The 18,538-nt window shown below is 36.2% G+C and overlaps 1 pseudogene; it reads right to left on the minus strand.

Annotated features, from left to right (window-relative positions):
- Positions 1–1,362: 1,362 nt before the first annotated feature.
- Positions 1,363–15,693, minus strand: LOC110258270 (annotated as a pseudogene).
- Between the last annotated feature and the right edge of the window lie 2,845 nt (positions 15,694–18,538).

Here is an 18,538-nt window from a genome sequence, read left to right on the forward strand (position 1 = left end):
CCCTGCCCTTTGCTCAGTGGGTTAACAATCCGGTGTTGCCGTGAGATGTGGTGTAGGTCACAGATGTGGCTCAGATCCTGCGTTGCTCTGGCTCTGGCATAGGCTGGCAGCTACAGCTCCGATTAATCCCCTAGCCTGGGAACCTCCATATGCCATGAGAGCAGCCAAAGAAATGGCAAAAAGACAAAAAAAAAAAAAAAATTGATCCCGGAGAGAGAAGTGTTCATGCTTCAATTAGTTTGCATTGCCAATTTGCAGAATACCAAGGCCAGTGCAATCGTTCACCCCTTCCTGAAGACAGAGCCTCAAAGATTATGCCAATAACATTTGTGCAAATAATTAGTAATGTGTATAGTTTATAACCTTTCTGATACTCCCAAACATGTCTGGTGTTCACACACATCCACTGTGAGTGGAGAAGGAGAGGCTCTATCACAGGACTCAATCTAACCCAAAGGAAAGCAATGTCCTATAACGTCACTTTGCTCTACTATTAAAGAGACTATTGATATATGTGCCTTATACCTGATTTTCTGAGAGCCAGTGAAAGCATCATTATCCACTAGGGGTTGTGTCAAACTTCCCTGGTGGAAAATGTTTTGTAAGTGTAGAATCTAGATTTATTTTCCCAAATACAGAAGGCTGGATTTACTCATCCATCCATCCACTGAAGTGTATAATAATTTATTAATTATATACATATGTAATGAAGATGTGCTAAATACCAGGTGCTGCATAGAGGTTAGAAAAATCAAACAAGTTACATATTGCCAGTTGACAAGGAGTTCCTAATATGGGTGAGTTAATAGATGTCTACATATACCCTCAATAAAAATGATAAAGAATATAATAAATTGGAGTTCCTGTCAAGGCGCAGTGCTTAACGAATCCGACTAGGAACCGTGAGGTTGCGGGTTCGGTCCCTGGCTTCACTTAGTGGGTTAAGGATCCCACCTTGCCATGAGCTGTAGTGTAGGTTGCAGACGTGGCTCGGATCCTGTGTTGCTGTGGCTCTGGTGTAGGCTGGCAGCTACAGCTCTGATTAGACCCCTAGCCTGGGAATCCCCATATGCCGCAGGAGGGGCCCTAGAAAAGATAAAAAGCCAAAAAAAAAAAAGAATATAATAAATCAATGCACAAGGTATTTTGGGAACAATAATTGCAGAACAATTATTATTATTTATTTTCTTTTAGGAATGTTTCACAGAACAGAATTTTGGAGAGAACATATCTGCAAGAGAGAATGAAAACATTTTAAAGTATTGAGAATGAAAAGTTATCCTTATTTCTGGAGAGTGATTGATACATTTTAAAAAGTTGACACATTAGGTGGTATACTGATGACAACATTGGAGGGGTAGGCTATGCCTTAAGTATTCCTAATTGACTTAAACACATATACATTCTGTCTAATACACTTTGGAGGGCATTTTTTACATCCTTGTTTCTGAAGCTGTAGATGATTGGATTAAACATGGGAAAGACAACAGTGTAAAACACTGCAACCACTTTATCAGTGTCTAGGGAGTAGCTGGTAGTGGATGTAAGTACAGCAACAGGAGTGTTCCATAGAACAAGTGGACGGCTATGAGGTGGGAGGTACAGGTAGGGAATGTTTTGCTTTTACCCCCTGAGCACTTGATGCTCAAAACAGTGATGAGGACACAGAATTAAGAGATAAATATGACCACAAAAGTTCTGGTCTGAATGAAGCCACACAAGGCAAAGAGCAGAAGCTCATTGACATGAGTATTGGCACACAATAAAGCTAGGAGAGGTGGGATGTCACAGAAAAAAAATGGTTGACAATATTGGAACCACAAAGTGGCAGTCTGAATTCGAGTGAGACATGCACCATTGAAGTCATACTTCCACTGACGTATGCCAACACAATGAAGCAGACACAGACTCTCCTAGACATAAGCGTAGAATAGGTCAATGGATTGCAGGTGGCTGCATAGTGGTCATACACCATTGCTGCCAGGATAAGGCACTCAGCATCAGCAAAACAGCCAAAGAAAAACATTTGCAGGACACAGCATTAGGGAGAGATGCTTTTCTTGGATGCTACAAAATTCATGAGCATTTTAGGAGTGATTGCTGTAGAATAGCTGATGTCCAAGAAAGACAAATTGCTGAGAATATAATACATGGGAGTTTGAAGGCTCGGATTGATATTAACTATAATTATTAAACCTATATTCCCCACCACAGTTAGTATATATATTGATAGAAATACCAAGAATTCAATAACTGACTTCAAAATCACAAGTTCCTTCAGTTGATAATTATGGGAACAAGTATAAAATAGTCATAGTGTACATGAATACATGTATGTGCTCAGAGAAACAGGTTTCGCCTACTGATGAACTTCAGCTTACTTAATTTAGCTTACTCACTTAGTCTACTGGCTTTTTCAAAATTTACAAATAGGCACAGTCAGCTTTCCCATCAAGGAAATAAGGAACACAATGAATCAGGTAGTGACTTGTGGAAAATGCCCTGAGGATGTAAAGTCTACCACCTCTATTTACTCATACAGCCCACAGGCACATAGGAATTGAGAAAACCTGCAGCGTCAGTGAAGATACATTTTATCTAAGGCAACATTGTATTTGCTACATTCATACCAGGCATTTTATTGCTGCTTTAGGGACTGTCTCACTTACCTCAGCACCATCTGGGATTTTGAATTCTAGAATTTATTTGTCAAGAGGCTGACATCATTTCTCCCCAGATTTTACACATAGATCTGACAAGGGGTGAGTATTTATATTCTAGTCTGTGACAAGTGTGATTATCATCCCAATATAATTCCCAACCTCACAGTGGGTTTCAGGTTGTCAACAACCTTTCAGGTGGCATGGCTAGAAAAATGTTGTCAGAGAACAGTGAAAAATGGTAACATAATTCACTATCTTGTAGCCAAATACAGTGTAACATGTGCCATTTACTGGCAGATCTAAGATTAAACAACAAAAATCCTTTCATTCTACCAAGTGATTTAAAATCAAACAAACAAAAAAACTTGCATAAATTCTATGATCTCTATCAGATACTTAAAGATACTTTAAAGCATTTACTTATATTCTATGCTTTTAAGATTTAGGATTCTAAAGTGCAAGCCCAATGATATTGAGAAGAATCCCAGGTACCTCCATTTTAGTTTGTTTCTCAATTTTCTGCCTGACTAGGAGGAAATGTGCCTTGAATGATGAAAAGTAAGAGCTTAAGAATCAGACAACCTGGATTTGATTGTTAGATTTGCCATTTTCCAACTGTGAGATGTTATTTATTTATTTATTTATTTATTGTCTTTTGTCTTTTTAGGGCAGGCCCACAGCATATGGAGGGTCCCAGGCTAGGAGTCTAATTGGAGCTGTAGCCACTGGCCTTTGCCACAGCCATGGCATCTCCATATCTGAGCCATATCTGAGACCTACACCACAGCTCATGGCAATGCTGGATCCTTAACCCACTAAGCAAGGCCAGGGATTGAACCTGCAACCTCATAGTTCCTAGTTGGATACGTTAACCCCTGAGCCACGACAGGAACTCCATGTGATATATTATTTAAAGGTTATTGTTATGAAGGTAATTGCTTAAGGTTTATTATTATTGATTATCTAATGTTGTTACAAATTTTTAAATTAAGAATAATTTTTGCTTACCTCACTAGATTCTTATTAAGATTGGGATAACACATGCAAATACTTAACCCCTTCTGTAGCAGAGTGTACTCATTTGAAGACGCTTAGCTTTCTTTTGTAATTATATCAATACTGCCAGAGGCCAGCTCCGATGGCCAGGGAGTGCATACCCTGAAGTGGATGGCATTGGCGAATGCAAGGGAGACAGCCTCTTTGTCCCTTCTTTCACGGCACTGGACTGCTCAAATTTTATTGGCATAAGTGGTTGATTATACAGACAGTATTTCACTACAGATTACATCATAGTGTTAAAAGTACATTGGTTAGCTATTAGGCTTTGTTTTTTGATCACATGGTACAGTAGCAATACATCATGTTTTAAAGTCATTAGCCTAACTAGATTCAGTGAGTACAATTCAAGGACAAACAGGCACAGCATATCATGTGAAAGAGGAGACCCAGCACAAACCATCTCATGGCCAGCCAATTCCCACAAGCTGAAGAAGTTACAGACACACAAAATCCTGTCTTCAGACTAGTGTCTATCTTCAAAGTGTCCTTGGCAGAGAAACAGTGTGAGAAAATACACATCAACTTAGCTAGCTACCACTAAAAGTTTCTAAAATCAAGGACAAAACTCACAGCTGGGTTTCTTTTGATCATGAATAATATGTGTCTAACTTCTATAAACTTCATTAAAATCCTAACTCTAAAGTTTACTATATAACTGGTTAATAGATAAATATTATGTTTTTAATTAAATTGGATTTAAATAGCAGAGAGTCTTTTAGAATGAAATTCTTATTATATTATTGTTGTAATTTTGCTAAATCACAAATCACCACAGGAAAATAAGAATGGGAAATAAGAATAATAAGCAAATAATCAGGAAAGACTGAGGAAAACTGAATAACAAATAAAAGAACAGGAAAGAGAAGGTCACCCGAGAAACAATCCATGTTCTCCAGCGCAAACATGGAAATTGTTTTCCCAGAAAAGCCCCAATTCTTCCCCCATCAACATCAATGTGAGAGCCATGTAACCTGAGGCCTGCCCTCGGATTGCACCGAACAGGCAGGTCTCAGCCTGTCCTCAGTTTTTCACCATACAGACAGGCCTCAGCCGCCTTTGGTTTTTCACCGAATAGACAGGCTTCTATCCTGACAGAAGCCCACCTTCAGCTTGCACCATTCAGGTGAGCTCCCTTCCTTGATTAGGAACCTGACTTCAGTTTTTTTTTTTTTTTTTTTTTTTTTTTGCCATCAGGCAAAGTCCCATCCTCGAATCCCTGCATCTCCTTGGCTCCCTGTGTCAATATCTATGGCAATATTTCTTAATATTCTAAAGTGCAATTCTAGATTTTACCTTTCTTTAAATTATGAAGAATGGTATGGAACTTATATATTAAGCCTTTTAAGATGGACAGACAGGAGAATGGGTAATTACAAGATGCCAGACTTATAGCAAACAACTGGTCTCTTTCCCAATTCTGGTGAGAAAACTTAAATGAGTTTTGCTGCTGTGAGATGCGTGTCTTATTTAACAGATGAAAGGCCAGTGTATTTAAAGAAAAAAGCCATCTTTCCTCAGTCAAAACTGCCATGTGTATGAAAAATTAGGACCTGAAAAAATACAACTTAGATTTTTTTTCGGAGTGAGAGAAATTGCCCATAATATTTTTCTTTCTTACTTTCTTTTTCTTTTTCATGTAATAAACCCTACATGTCTGGTAAAAACAAAGTTCTGTGGATCTCTCGGCCTAGCCACTTTAGAGCCTTTCACAGGCAGAGAACATTTCCTCTAAGATACCAGTGGTGACTCAACAAAATTGGGCAATGTCACAGGGTCTTTCCATGCTCCATGACTGAACCTAAGGAAATATATTTCCTTTTCCAGCTCCATAGAAACTAAAGCTTGGGCATGCGCCCTAGGCTAATCAGAAATCCCATTCTGGGCCAGGAGTTCCACAGAAGGGGAGCAAGATTTTTATGAGAATGTCCTAGATTGAAGATTGAGCCATACCAGGAAGTCCATCTATACACAACCTTCTTGAACTTCCCCCTTTCTTACCAGTTGTATTCCTTTAGGTCCTGGTCCTCTAGACAACCCAAAATATATGTCTCCTACCAAGAGCACTGCAGACAAAAGGTTTTATTTCTTGAAGCTATGCTTATTGATAATATTCTCTGATGTGCTCTAATACTCTTTAGGAATTTCCTAGTCTGGGATCATAACACTGTAGCAATCCACTCTTGGCAATAGCCACTGTAGCATGAAGAGCCATCTATCAGTCAGGCTAGTGTTTTGCATTTTTGATTATTTAAAAAAACCTCTTTTTTAAAACTAGTAACAGAGAGGTTCCTGGACACTATGTTGTGCTGGAAAAAATAAGAGAGGATCTCTGCAAATTACTTAACCTTCAGGATTTTCTCAGGCCTGGCTCCATATACGCGAATTATAGGAAATAATGACATTCTCTCTTATAACTTCATGTTCATAACAGAGAATTTAGGATACAGGATAACGTGGTGTTGCCTGGTTATATATTTCGTCTCAACTAGATCCTTGCAGCAACATGATGCTTATTTCTCAAAATCAGAAAGGCAAATTTGCTGAAGCCAAAATTTGATCTACATAAAATAGTGAAAATTTTCTGCTACTACATATAGCACCTTGATGTGCCAGAGTCAATTTTGAGACTGCTGTATGAAGAGGACTGAAATCCAGAATTGCTGGCAAGGCATCTTACACAAAGTTGTTAACCTTTAAGAGGATTTCCTAAGTAGGTCCAAAGTCATATATAAGGTGTAGCCTCCATAACTGGAAGCAGTTTATTAATATGTTGTATCTTTTTTGTGGTTGGGAACTCACGGTTTTGAAAAGCGTTCTTCCACTTCCAGGGGATATCCCAAAATACCCCAAGTGACTGGACTCATGGAAAATTTGGATCTAGATCTCTGACATTTCCAGTTGGCCATGGTAGTTGTCCAGTTGTCCATTGTGGATTTGTTTCCTCAGAGCTTAAACTGTCCATATTTAGACAGAATTCTGAAAGTTCTTGGTTTTCCCTGCAAAGAAAAAGTAAAATAATATGGAAGGTTTATTTCCCAGTTGTCAGACAGGTAGGTGGAAAAAGCACTATACACATTAAAAGCTACATAGTAGTTACTGACTATGAAACTTGTAACCATGTAACTGGTAAGATGATCAGACATGGAATAATGCTTATAAACAGAGGCACTCAGGTGATTACATTCATAAACGATAACTAACTCAGAAGTTTCCACTATGGCTCAGTCATTTAAGAATGCACCTGTAGCATCTTGGGGCGCCATGGAGGTCCCAGTTCAATGCCTGGTCTGGTATAGTGGGTTAAAGGAACTGGCATTGCCACAGGTCGGAGCTGCAGCTTAAATTCAATCCTTGTTCTGGGAACTTCTGTATGCCATGAGTGCAGCCATTAAATACAAAGGAAAAAAAAAAAAACACAATAGTTAACTCTTATTTTGAAGATTCAATCATTTGCTGTGCTTGGGGAATTAAAAGTCGAATTACAATTATTGATGAATCATTGTCACCATGTTATTTATATTGTTATTAGGTAGCCAGCAGTTAACTAAATCATCCTGAGCTGCCCAACACTGCATATTCTGAAGGTTTTCAAGATTATCTCTTGTCTAGCTCCTGGGAGATAACCTCTAGAACCTTGGGATAGCCTGTCTAATAAGAGAATTTTTGTATCTGGATTCCACATCAAGCAATATATGCCAATAATGCAGTTAATGGTGAATGGCTATTTTTTATACACCTGAGGCTTTGGACTAAGCTGTCATCATTTTGCCTCTGGGGTGGAGTTGTTCAAATGAAGTAACTAGGGACAATTTTGTGGCTTCTCCATGCCTGTGAACTGACCCTTAATAAAACCCTAGGCACCAATATTTGGTTAAGTTTTTCTAGTTGACAGTACTTCCTAAGAGTTGACAGACATCACTGCTGGGAGAATTAAGTTGTATATGTGACTCCACCGGGAGAGGACACTGGGAGCTCCTGCCTGGTGTCTCCTTGACACTGTTCTATACACGCTTGTCTTTTGCCAATTTCAACCCATATCTTAGCTGAGATAAACCATAACCATAAATATAACAGCTTTTCTAAGTTTTCTGAGGCCTTCCTTTCTAGTAAATCCCTGAACCTGATAGTGGTCTGGGGCCCCTCTGACACAAGTGCTAAATTTGAAAAAGTTCCTGGAATTTTTTTCTTTTTTTTTAGTTAAGATTTTAAACTTCTTTATTTTTAAATTACATTAAATATGAAATTTTATTCTAAAATATGCAAATTTTAGAATTTAGGAGAAGTGAATACATATAAACTTACCTCCTGGGTTAAATATAAAACAAAAAACTTTGAATATTCCCCAAAGCAGAAGTTCTCTGTGATCACCCCCACTATCCTACTTCCTTAATGAAAACCACAAAATCACTTCATACCTGTCACAGTGGCTATCCTAAAAAAGACCATAAATAGCAAAAGTTGCTGAGGATGTGGAAAAAAGGAAATCCTTGTGCGATGGTACAAATTTAAATTGGTGAAACCCCTATGGAAAACAGTATGGAGATTTCTTATAAAATGAAAGGTAAACCAGCAAGATGATCAAGCAATTCCACTCCTGCTTATATATCTGAATAAAATAAAAACAGGGGTTCAAAGAGATGCTTGCATCCTAGTATTCACATCAGCCCTATTTACTATAGCCAAGGAATAGAAGCAACCTGTGTCCATCAACAAATGACTGCATTTTTATTTTTTGGCTGCCCCACTGCATATGAAGTTCTTGGGCTAGGGATCAGAGCTGAAGCTGCAACTTATGAGCTGCAGCAACACCAGATCCTTAAACCACCATGGAAGTCCAGGGAGAGAACCTGTGTCTCAGTGCTCCAGAGATGCTGCCGATCCTACTGCACCACAGCAAGATTTTCAATCAACAGAAAAATGGATAAATGAAGATGTTGTATATATGCACAATTGAAAAATACTCAGCTATAAAAAGAATGAAATTTTGCCATTTGCAGCAACATGGGTGGAACTAGATGGTACTATGCTTGGTAAAATTAATAAGTCAGATAAAGACAATTACTTTATGTTATCACCCATATGTGGAATCTAACAAATAAAACAAATGAATGAGTGTAATAAAACATAAATAGAATCACAGATATAGAGACAAACTAGTAGTTACCAGGAAAGGGGCAGGGACAAAACAGAGGTAGAGGGTTAAACTAAATAAGCCATAAGGATATATTGTACAGCAATAGGGAATGTATACAATATTTTATAATAACTTTAAATTGAGTATAATGTATAAAATTTTGAAACACTATATTGTAATGTTGAAACTAATATAATATTGTAACTCAAGTATACCTCAATTTACAAAATAATAAAAAAGCACCCCTGTATTTTTTATTTTTTATTTATTTATATTTTTTTTATCTTTTTAGGACCACACCCATGACATATGGATATTCCCAGGCTAGGGGTTGAATCAGAGATCTAGCCACCAGCCTACGCCACAGCCACAGCAACTCAGGATCCAAGCCACATCTGTGACCTACACCACAGTTCATGGTGATGCTGGATCCTTAACCAGCGAGGTTAGGGATCGAACCCAACTCCTCATGGATGCTAGTTGAGCTCATTAACCACTGAGCCATGACAGGAACTAAGCACTCCTCTTTATTTTTATTATTCCTTTGGTTTCAATTTTAAAAATAAGGAAGATGTGGTATATATACACAATGGAATACTACTCAGCCATAAAAAAGAATGACATAATGCCATTTGTAGCAACTTGGATGGAACTAGACACTCTCATACTGAGTGAAATGAGCCAGAAAGACAAAGACAAATACCATATGATATCTCTTATAACTGGAATCTAATATCCAGTCCAAATGAACATCTCCTCAGAAAAGAAAATCATGGACTTGGAGAAGAGACTTGTGGCTGCCTGATGGGAGGGGAGGGAGTGGAGGATCGGGAGCTTGGCTTATCAGACACAACTTAGAATAGATTTACAAGGAGATCCTGCTGAATAGCATTGAGAACTATGTCTAGATACTCATGTTGCAACAGAACAAAGGGTGGGGAAAAAATGTAATTGTAATGTATACATGTAAGGATAACCTGACCCCCTTGCTGTACAGTGGGAAAATAAAAAAAAATTATATAAATAAAAAAATAAAAATAAAATTTATCCATATCCCTAAAATGACATTTTAAATAAATCTATTTTTTATTTTTGAATATTATGCATGAGATGTCATATAATTTCAGTTTGTCTTCTATTTTGTTTGTACTTTTCTTTGATACTACATTTCTAACATTCTCCTATGTTCGTAAGTATTTCTGTGCTCTTAATTTCAAAAATTTAAAGTATTATTGTTCCTTCACTTGTCTTCATTAAATGTCCATTTCCTTTTATCATGACCAATGCTGATGTCTGCGTTACTTTGCATGTCACTGAGTGCACATGCACAAGAGTTTGTCCTGGTACATCCCTAGACTTGGCATTGATTGGATACAGAGTATACATATGTTCAATTTTAAAATACAGCAAAATGTTTCCTAAATTTGTCTCACATTTATAGTCTCAAGAACAGCACACCTTACCTTAGGTTCTAAATCCCTTTGAACACTTGTTTTAGTCAGACATTCAACACACTGCCAACATAACGGAGGTGATAGATATTTCAATCTTTAACACTTCTGAAATTATTTTTTGTCCATTGTATTACATTGGCGATCTTTTCTTTTTTGAATGCAGACAGCGTATTTTTCCCCACTGATTTTTTAAATGTATGTCCTTATGGTGTATTCAATTTCAATTTATGTGTGGATCTGTTTCTGGACTCCTTTCTGAACATGAGTCTGTTGGTAAACTTTCTTTCCTATAATGGCATTGAAATCTGCCAGATACTTCTAAAGGAATGGCTTAATTTTGTGTGCGGGTGGGGTTATTCTACCAAAACTTTACGCCAGCTTATCCCTTTTAGAATAATTTTGAAATTTTGTTTGGAATCATGTCAAATTTATAGACCAATTTTGCAAAACATATCTTTATTTTTTTTATTTTTTGGGTCTTTTTGCTATTTTGTGGACCACTTTCATGGCATATGGAGGTTTCCAGGCTAGGGGTCGAATCGGAGCTATAGCTGCCAGCCTATGCCAGAGCCACAGCAACACAGGATCCGAGCCGCATCTGCGACCTACACCACAGCTCACAGCAACGCCGGATCCTTAACCCACTGAGCAAGGCCAGGGATCAAACCCGCAACCTCATGGTTCCTAGTCGGATTCGTTAACCACTGCGCCACGACGGGAACTCCGTTTTTTTTTATTTTATTTTTTTTAAACTTATATCTTTAAAATATCGAGTATTTCTCATAAAAATGTTATTACTGTTTACTTTATTTAAAATAATTTAATCGTTTTTATAATTTTCTCCAAAATGTTTTCAGTATCTGATGTTGGATTTATTTTCTTATTGACCTTGTTGTGTTGTTCTTTGAAAAATTGTGTTCTATGGAGTTCCCATCATGGCTCAGCTCTTAATGAACCAGACTAGCATCCATGAGGGTGTGGGTTTGATCTCTGGCCTTGCTCAGTGGGTTAAGGAGCCGGTGTTGCCATGAACTGTAGTGTTGCCCTGAGCTGTAGTGTAGGTCACAGATGCGTCTTGAATTTGGCTTTGCTGTAGCTGTTGTGTAGGTGGCAGCTGCAGCTCTAATTGGACCCCTAGCCTGGGAATCTCCATATGCTGGGGGTGCGGCCTTGAAAAGACAGAAAAAGAAAAGAAGAAAGAAAAAAGAAAAATTTAGGCAGTGATGAGAAATGCAAATAATTTTCAGATAAAATACTGATTCAATATTTAGCAACCCAGAGAAACCTTTGCCCATAATTTGTCATTTTTACCCCTTAAAATGACTTGATTCCTTATACATTTTAAACATGCATATGTTATTTATTATTTTGGGGGTGTCTTCCTCTGCTATCTGCACACTCCTGTAATTGTTACATAGAATTGGCAACACTGCACATGGCTTTCTTTTATGTAATTTTAAATTGAATATAACTAATCTTCAGTTTATTAGTTTGGATCATGAGATGTCAATTCAATCATAAGTACTGATTAAAATTATATCTGAGCCTCTAAATGCAACTTATCTGGCTTGCCATGTATTGTTATTCACATAAAAGAAGATAAGTAAAACAAAAAAACAAACAAAACAAACAACCAACCAAGAAAAACACTTTGGGTAATAACTCTTTTAGAAAAATACTCAAGCGAAAAAATAAATAGACCTTTAATCATTAATTTGTGAAAGCAAATATGACATTTAAGGTAACTGTCCAATATTTATGGAAGCATTTTCATTTTCCATTTTTAATCCCCATATTTGCTGTGCTAATGCTGCCATCTTTTGAGATAGACCAACACTAATCATGCAAACTGAATACCCAAAGAGTCTCATTAACTATAATCTTTGGTACATTTTTTAGCTTAAATTTAAAGACTATACCGAGCAGTTATTACTGAGGTTATAAGTACTGTAAACAATGCTCTCCTAAGAGATAATTGATGAATAAATGGTAAAGAAATCAGGACTCCTTCCTAGCTTTATTTTCTTCTTTAGTGTAATGAATCCCTTTGAAAATTGTGAATTGCTATGTCTTGCATTGGGGAAAATATAGGGCTCAGAATCTGAATGTCCCCTAATTATGCTATTTCTTATTGAATCTCAAGAGAAAACAGCAGACATTACAGTTATTTAATGAATCAACATAATTTTCATTCATCTATATTAGCAAAAAACCCACACATGCATTTTAGCAACAGAAATGGCTGTAAAGGCCCTGTGTTTCCTACATTCTTAAATTATGATTTATTATATGCATTTCCCTTATTAATTTGAATAAACTTACTAGAGTAATATTTACATATTTAGGTTATCCTTAGAGAAATGACATGCATAAAAATGTTCATAATATAAGAAGTGATGTATCATTAATCACTTATAAAGCTGATTAAAGATTTGAATTCAACATTTTAAAATATAATGAAGTAATGGGTACTACATGACAGACACTGTTCTATTACTTTGGCCAATAACTACAAAGATTTGTTCTCTAAAAAGGTTATTAGGAAAGTAAAAAGGAAAAACATAAACAAAAAACCAAAAATGCATTCAGTTAGTAACATATTTTATAAATACATAAGAGTGGATTTTTTGGTTATTATTACTATATTATATTGTATAATTATATTATATTTTATTATTTATATTAGTTATATATAATTATATTATTTTATTATTATTACTAAGGATTTCATTCTATCTGATGTTGAAGTCTCTGAAAATGTTTAATTAGGAAGTATATGATAATCTTATCTAATAAACCAAGATTTGTGGAAAACTGAATTGTCAAAAAAATAAATATCATCTTTACTTGATATCAATAATTAACAAAGATAGCTCATTTAAAAGGTCTTTCAAATTACTTTTTTGTGTAATTTGTTCATGGTAATAGTTGAGTTAGTGACCTGATAATATGGGACTTACCTCACATCTCATAAACTGTAATGTCCCTTTGATTAGCACCCAATTTATAGCTGGTCAAAATACTATAATTATTGGAATAGGAGAGTTTATTTCTTGTGCACCTTCCATGAAGTCAATTTCTATATCACCTCATAAGATAATCAGAAGGAAAAATAAATATATTCATGCAGAAATAATAGAAGTTTCCATAGATGCGTGAAATTCTTGAGGTATTATTGAATTAAAGAATAAAATAAAGTCATTAGATTTAACACCAAGTAAGTTAGCGATGGCACTGAAGGAAAGACACCTTACAGAAGTTCAAACTCTATGATGTCTCTACCCAAAGGTACATTACATAGGACCTCCCTTTGTGGAAGATAATTCCCATAGTCTCAATATTTACCCCTTACAATATTTATGTCTACATAATGTGAATTAATACATTATTTAAGAAATGGTAAGAACCTCAGTTATTGTCAAGGCGATCTTCTCAGCTGAATTTTAAATTATTCTATTACTGTAGTAGCCTATGCAGTTTTCTATTTTTCCTGTATTGTCGCAAGAGGAATCATTGGTGACAAGACAGTAATATTTGCACCTGTGAACATTATTTTAGAACACAAGATTTTCTCCAGAGTCTAAGTCATTAGAGTCATAGTTAATTTAATTAGTTACTGTGGTGAGGAAGTTGAATGCAAACACCACTCTACTTTTTTTTTTTTTTTTTTTTTTTTTTGGCATTTCTTGAGCTGCTTCTGCAGCATATGGAGGTTCCTAGGCTAGGGGTCGAATCCGGACCATAGCTGCCAGCCTATGCCACAGTCACAGCAACGTGAGATCTGAGCTGCGTCTGCAACCTACACCACAGCTCATGGCAAAGTGGGATCCTTAACCCACTAAGCAAGGCCAGGGATGGAACCTGCAATCTCATGGTTCCTAGTCAGATTCGTTAACCACTACTTGTTTGGGGTGAAGGATCAAGATTGGGGGGAAGTTTATAAGTGAGGAGTCTTCAAAAAAGACATATATCTCCCTCACCTCTTTCTTATTCTATGGAGACCTTGAAAAACTGTATGATAGGGAGTAAGTTTGCATTCTAGAAGACAGCTCTACCTCTGCTACTTTCTTCTCCTCCTCCTTCTTCTTCTTTTAATGTCAGTACTCATGCCATACAGAAGTTCCCAGGCCAGGGATTGAATTCGAGCCACAGCCACAACCTATGCCTCAGGTGCACCAATGCCAGATTTTTTAACCCACTGTGCCAAAGTGGGAACTCCTGCTATGTTTTTTATGGGGAAAGTTTATGTCTGTGGCCTTATCACTGAGGAACAAATATTATGAACTCAGATGGCTAAGCCCAGATTTGGATTAGTTGTTTAGGAAAGTACTGAGAAATGCTGGTTGCCCAGAGAAACCTAGGGAAAGATTCACCTTCCAGTAGAGAAAGGTGTCCATAGGCTAAAAAGTCACTGGTTTTCTGGGAAGCTTTGAAATGACTTCTAGGAAAATAGTCACAAAATCTTGCCTGTTTATAACTATTACAGATATTTGTAAGAGTTGAATGATCTGGATAATATAAAATAATATAAGCATCTATTAAATTTAAAATCTTTAAAGTTAAATGAAAATTTTGTTTACCAGTTTTAAGATTTCCATAAGTTTCACATCCTATATCATTTGCTCAGAAATATACCTACCTACAATATTATCCCATTAGCTTCAAATATTATACACTCACATATCCAAAAATAAATGAAAGTGTGATTATTCAAGATTTTCTTAGAAAACAAATGGTTAATTTTGTGTGTGTGTATGTATATACCAGATTTGGGTAAAAGACGATTGAATCAAACCCCATTGTAAGTTTTCTAGTTATATATAGTATTACCTAACTGGTATGACAATATTATTATATGTAGGTACACTCATTCAACTATAGTAAGATTTTAAAATGTTAAAAGCGTTATGAAAATTATGATCATATTATTAGGCTTGTGTATGTATTAAAAAGGAATTGTGCATAGCTGGTGTTATTTGCACAGGTGTTATTTAACTGAATTTCAGTTATTATAGAAAGAGCCTGGATACAACTCTGTGAATCTGTGGTGAACTGATTTAGACTGGAAAGTTTAACTGGGAACTGGGAGTGAGCACATCTGTGTGTATGTTCCTTAAAAGCTGTGTCTCGATTTCCCACAGCCCTCCTATAAGGCCCACAATTTTTAAAAGAAGCCAAGGGAGCCTGTCTTCATGTTTCAGAACACCAGGGCTGGGGTGAGAACTGTGGGGCTTGAACACCTTGTTTTTCAGGGAATGCCTGAGCCTGGGGTACCCCTGTTCTCTTCTGGGTCGCCCACCAGGGGTTTGCTTCTCCATGAGATCATTTTTTCTCCCCCATCTCTGTGTAGATCTTGGGGGAATACTACTAGTCTCCCGGTCATTCTGAGAGAGTTGTTCTAGACATGGCTGAAGTTATGCTGTGTTTCTAGGAGGAGCAGAGACCAGGGTTTTCTGTCTCTCCCTTGAAGTTTAAGTTGAAAGCTGTTATTAGTATTGTAGAATTTAAGAATTCCTTTTGTTTTTAGGGTTCAATAATATTGATCTGTTCTTTATGACAATCTATAATTCAAGATGACTCACTATGCTAATTCTCCTCCTATTCGTCTTTATTCAAATTTTTGATTGCTCAGTTACAAGTTGTTTTTAAGCATTGCTATTCTTAAGCTGTTAATTGTTTCATACATGTAGATAAATACTGTGCATTTCACAGGTATCAATCATGACATAATTTTCAATGGCAGGGTGAAAGGATTTTTACAAGTCAAGTTTTCAAACAGTATCTTGTACCATGTGCAGATCTTTAGGTGCAGAACTACTCTACCTATTCTGATGGCTGGAAGATTGGATTAACTAGATGGTATCACACACACACACATGTAAATGTATATGCATCCTAAGTGATTTGATAAAATGGAACTTGACAAGATAATCAGGTACTTGGTTAATAACTATTTCTGTTGAAGATTATGTTCAAGTTGTAAAAAAATTAACAAACAGAAACCTCAGCTAAACAGAGTTCAGAGACCAGAACAGGGACTCTCATGCCTTCTGACTATAGCAGAATCCAAGAGGAAGAAGAAAGACTCCTCTTCTTTTCTGAAAAATGAATCATCCAACAAAAAACCATTAGCTCTTTGCTTTTTTCTGCAGCCCTCCCAAATTCCTTTTCTTCCCCTTAAAGCAGTTCTCCTTCCTTTGCCTTGTAAGAATTTGCAAGTGGCTCACCATAGGTGCAGAGCCAGAACTGGAATTCTTTGCTTATCCTAAATAAACTTTGCTAGAGAACTAACTATCTGGCAGTCTATTTCACATCAAAAAAGTTGATACTTCTACTTCCTAACAGTTTGTCTACTGCAAAGTCATTTAGTAGTTTTAAATTTTGCTTGTCTTATCTGCAAGATATGTAAACTATCAGTGTCAAATTCAAAGACTGGTATAGAAAATTAATTGAGAATTTAAATGGAAAACTGTAATATATTACTTGATGCATTATGAGTTTTCTGTGCAAAGAGATTCCCCATGATTTGGGCACCCAGTGTGATTTATCTCACCACCTGTACTTGTGTAATTCAGTCTGGAAAAACTGTAAGTGCATCCCCTTATAAGATCAGAATCACAGAAATTGCACAAGACAACACAATTCTGAAATCATAAAAATAACTTGTGTTCTTATTTTTCAAGGTATCTTTGGCAATTAGGGGTTTTTGTGGTTCCATGTGAATTTTAAGAGCTGGAGGTGTCACCTTCCCAGACTTCAGACCACACTATGAAGTTAGTAATCAAAAACAGCATGATACTAGAATGAAAACAGACGCATAAGTCAATTGAACAGAATAGAGACCCCAAAAATAAACCCATGCACTTATGGTCAATTTAAGCTAATACAAAGAAAGCAGGAATATAGAGTGGTGAAAAGACAGTTCCTTCAAGTACTGCTAGGAAAACTTCACAGCTCCATGTAAAACAATGAGATTAGAACATTATTTCACAAAAATAAACTCAAAATAGATTAAAAACCTAAATGTAAGACCAGAAATCATAAATTCCCTAGAAGAGATCATAGGCAGAACATGCTTTGCCATATATCATATCAATATTTTCTGGATCTATCTCTGAAGGCAAAATGAATAAGAGGAAGAGGGAAGGGGGGGATTAGGGGTATATGATAAAGATATTATGTATAAAATAGATAACCAACAAGGATATACTGCATATCACAGGAAATTATAGCCATTATTTTGTAATAATTTTAATGGAATATAATCTGTAGAAATAGAAATCACTATGCTGTGAACTTGAAACTAATATAATATAGGAAATTGACCACATCTAAATTTAAAAATTTAGGTTTTCCTAAACCAACGTCCTTTTTTATTATAGTTGATTTACAGAATTTTGTCAAGTTCTGTTTTACAACAGAGTGACCCAATCATACATATTTCCCTGTGCTGTACAGTAGGATCCTAGCCCATCCATTCCAAATATAACAACATGCATTCCCCCAAAACCCCAAAATGCCTCTTCATCCCACTCCCTCCCCTTTCCCTCTTGGAAACCCTAAGTCTGCTTTTCTTGGCCATAATCTGTTTCTGGTTTTTTTGGTTTGTTTGTTTTCATTTTTAGATAGGATCATCTGTTCCATATTTTATTTTTTAATTTTAATTTATTTTATTTTTATTACTCAATGAATTTTATTACATTTATAGTTGTACAATGGTCATCACAATGAAATTTTATAGCATCTGTTTTATATTTTAGATTCCACAAATAAGTGATATCATAATCCACTGTCTTAATTGCCCAGGCTATAGTATTTCTTTAAACAGCAGATTTAGTTAGTATCCTCTCCTCATTTCACTCAAAACAGTTAGAATGAAGGTTAAACTTACCCAAACAAGGGGAGTGTGTACCCACACACACACAGACACACACTTACACACACAAACACACACATGCACACACAAAAGAAGAATAAATTATGTTTTTGATAAGCTTAAACTACAAACAAAGAGGCAATTCAACAGCCAGTTAAAATTATTTTCTGCTTTGACAAAAACTTGAAAGTAACGTAGAGATCAGAAACCAATTTATGATCAAAGAGCCACATAATATTTTATTCCATTTATCTTCATGTTATCCTATTTCAATTTCTTTGAGACTGGAGTTTCTCCCTTTAGAGGATTGACACCGTAATTAAAACCTGTAATCCAGTCCCCATGGTTACCC

This window comes from Sus scrofa, unplaced genomic scaffold (assembly GCF_000003025.6).
Source record: "Sus scrofa isolate TJ Tabasco breed Duroc unplaced genomic scaffold, Sscrofa11.1 Contig1734, whole genome shotgun sequence".
In the NCBI taxonomy this organism is placed as follows: Eukaryota; Metazoa; Chordata; class Mammalia; order Artiodactyla; family Suidae; genus Sus; species Sus scrofa.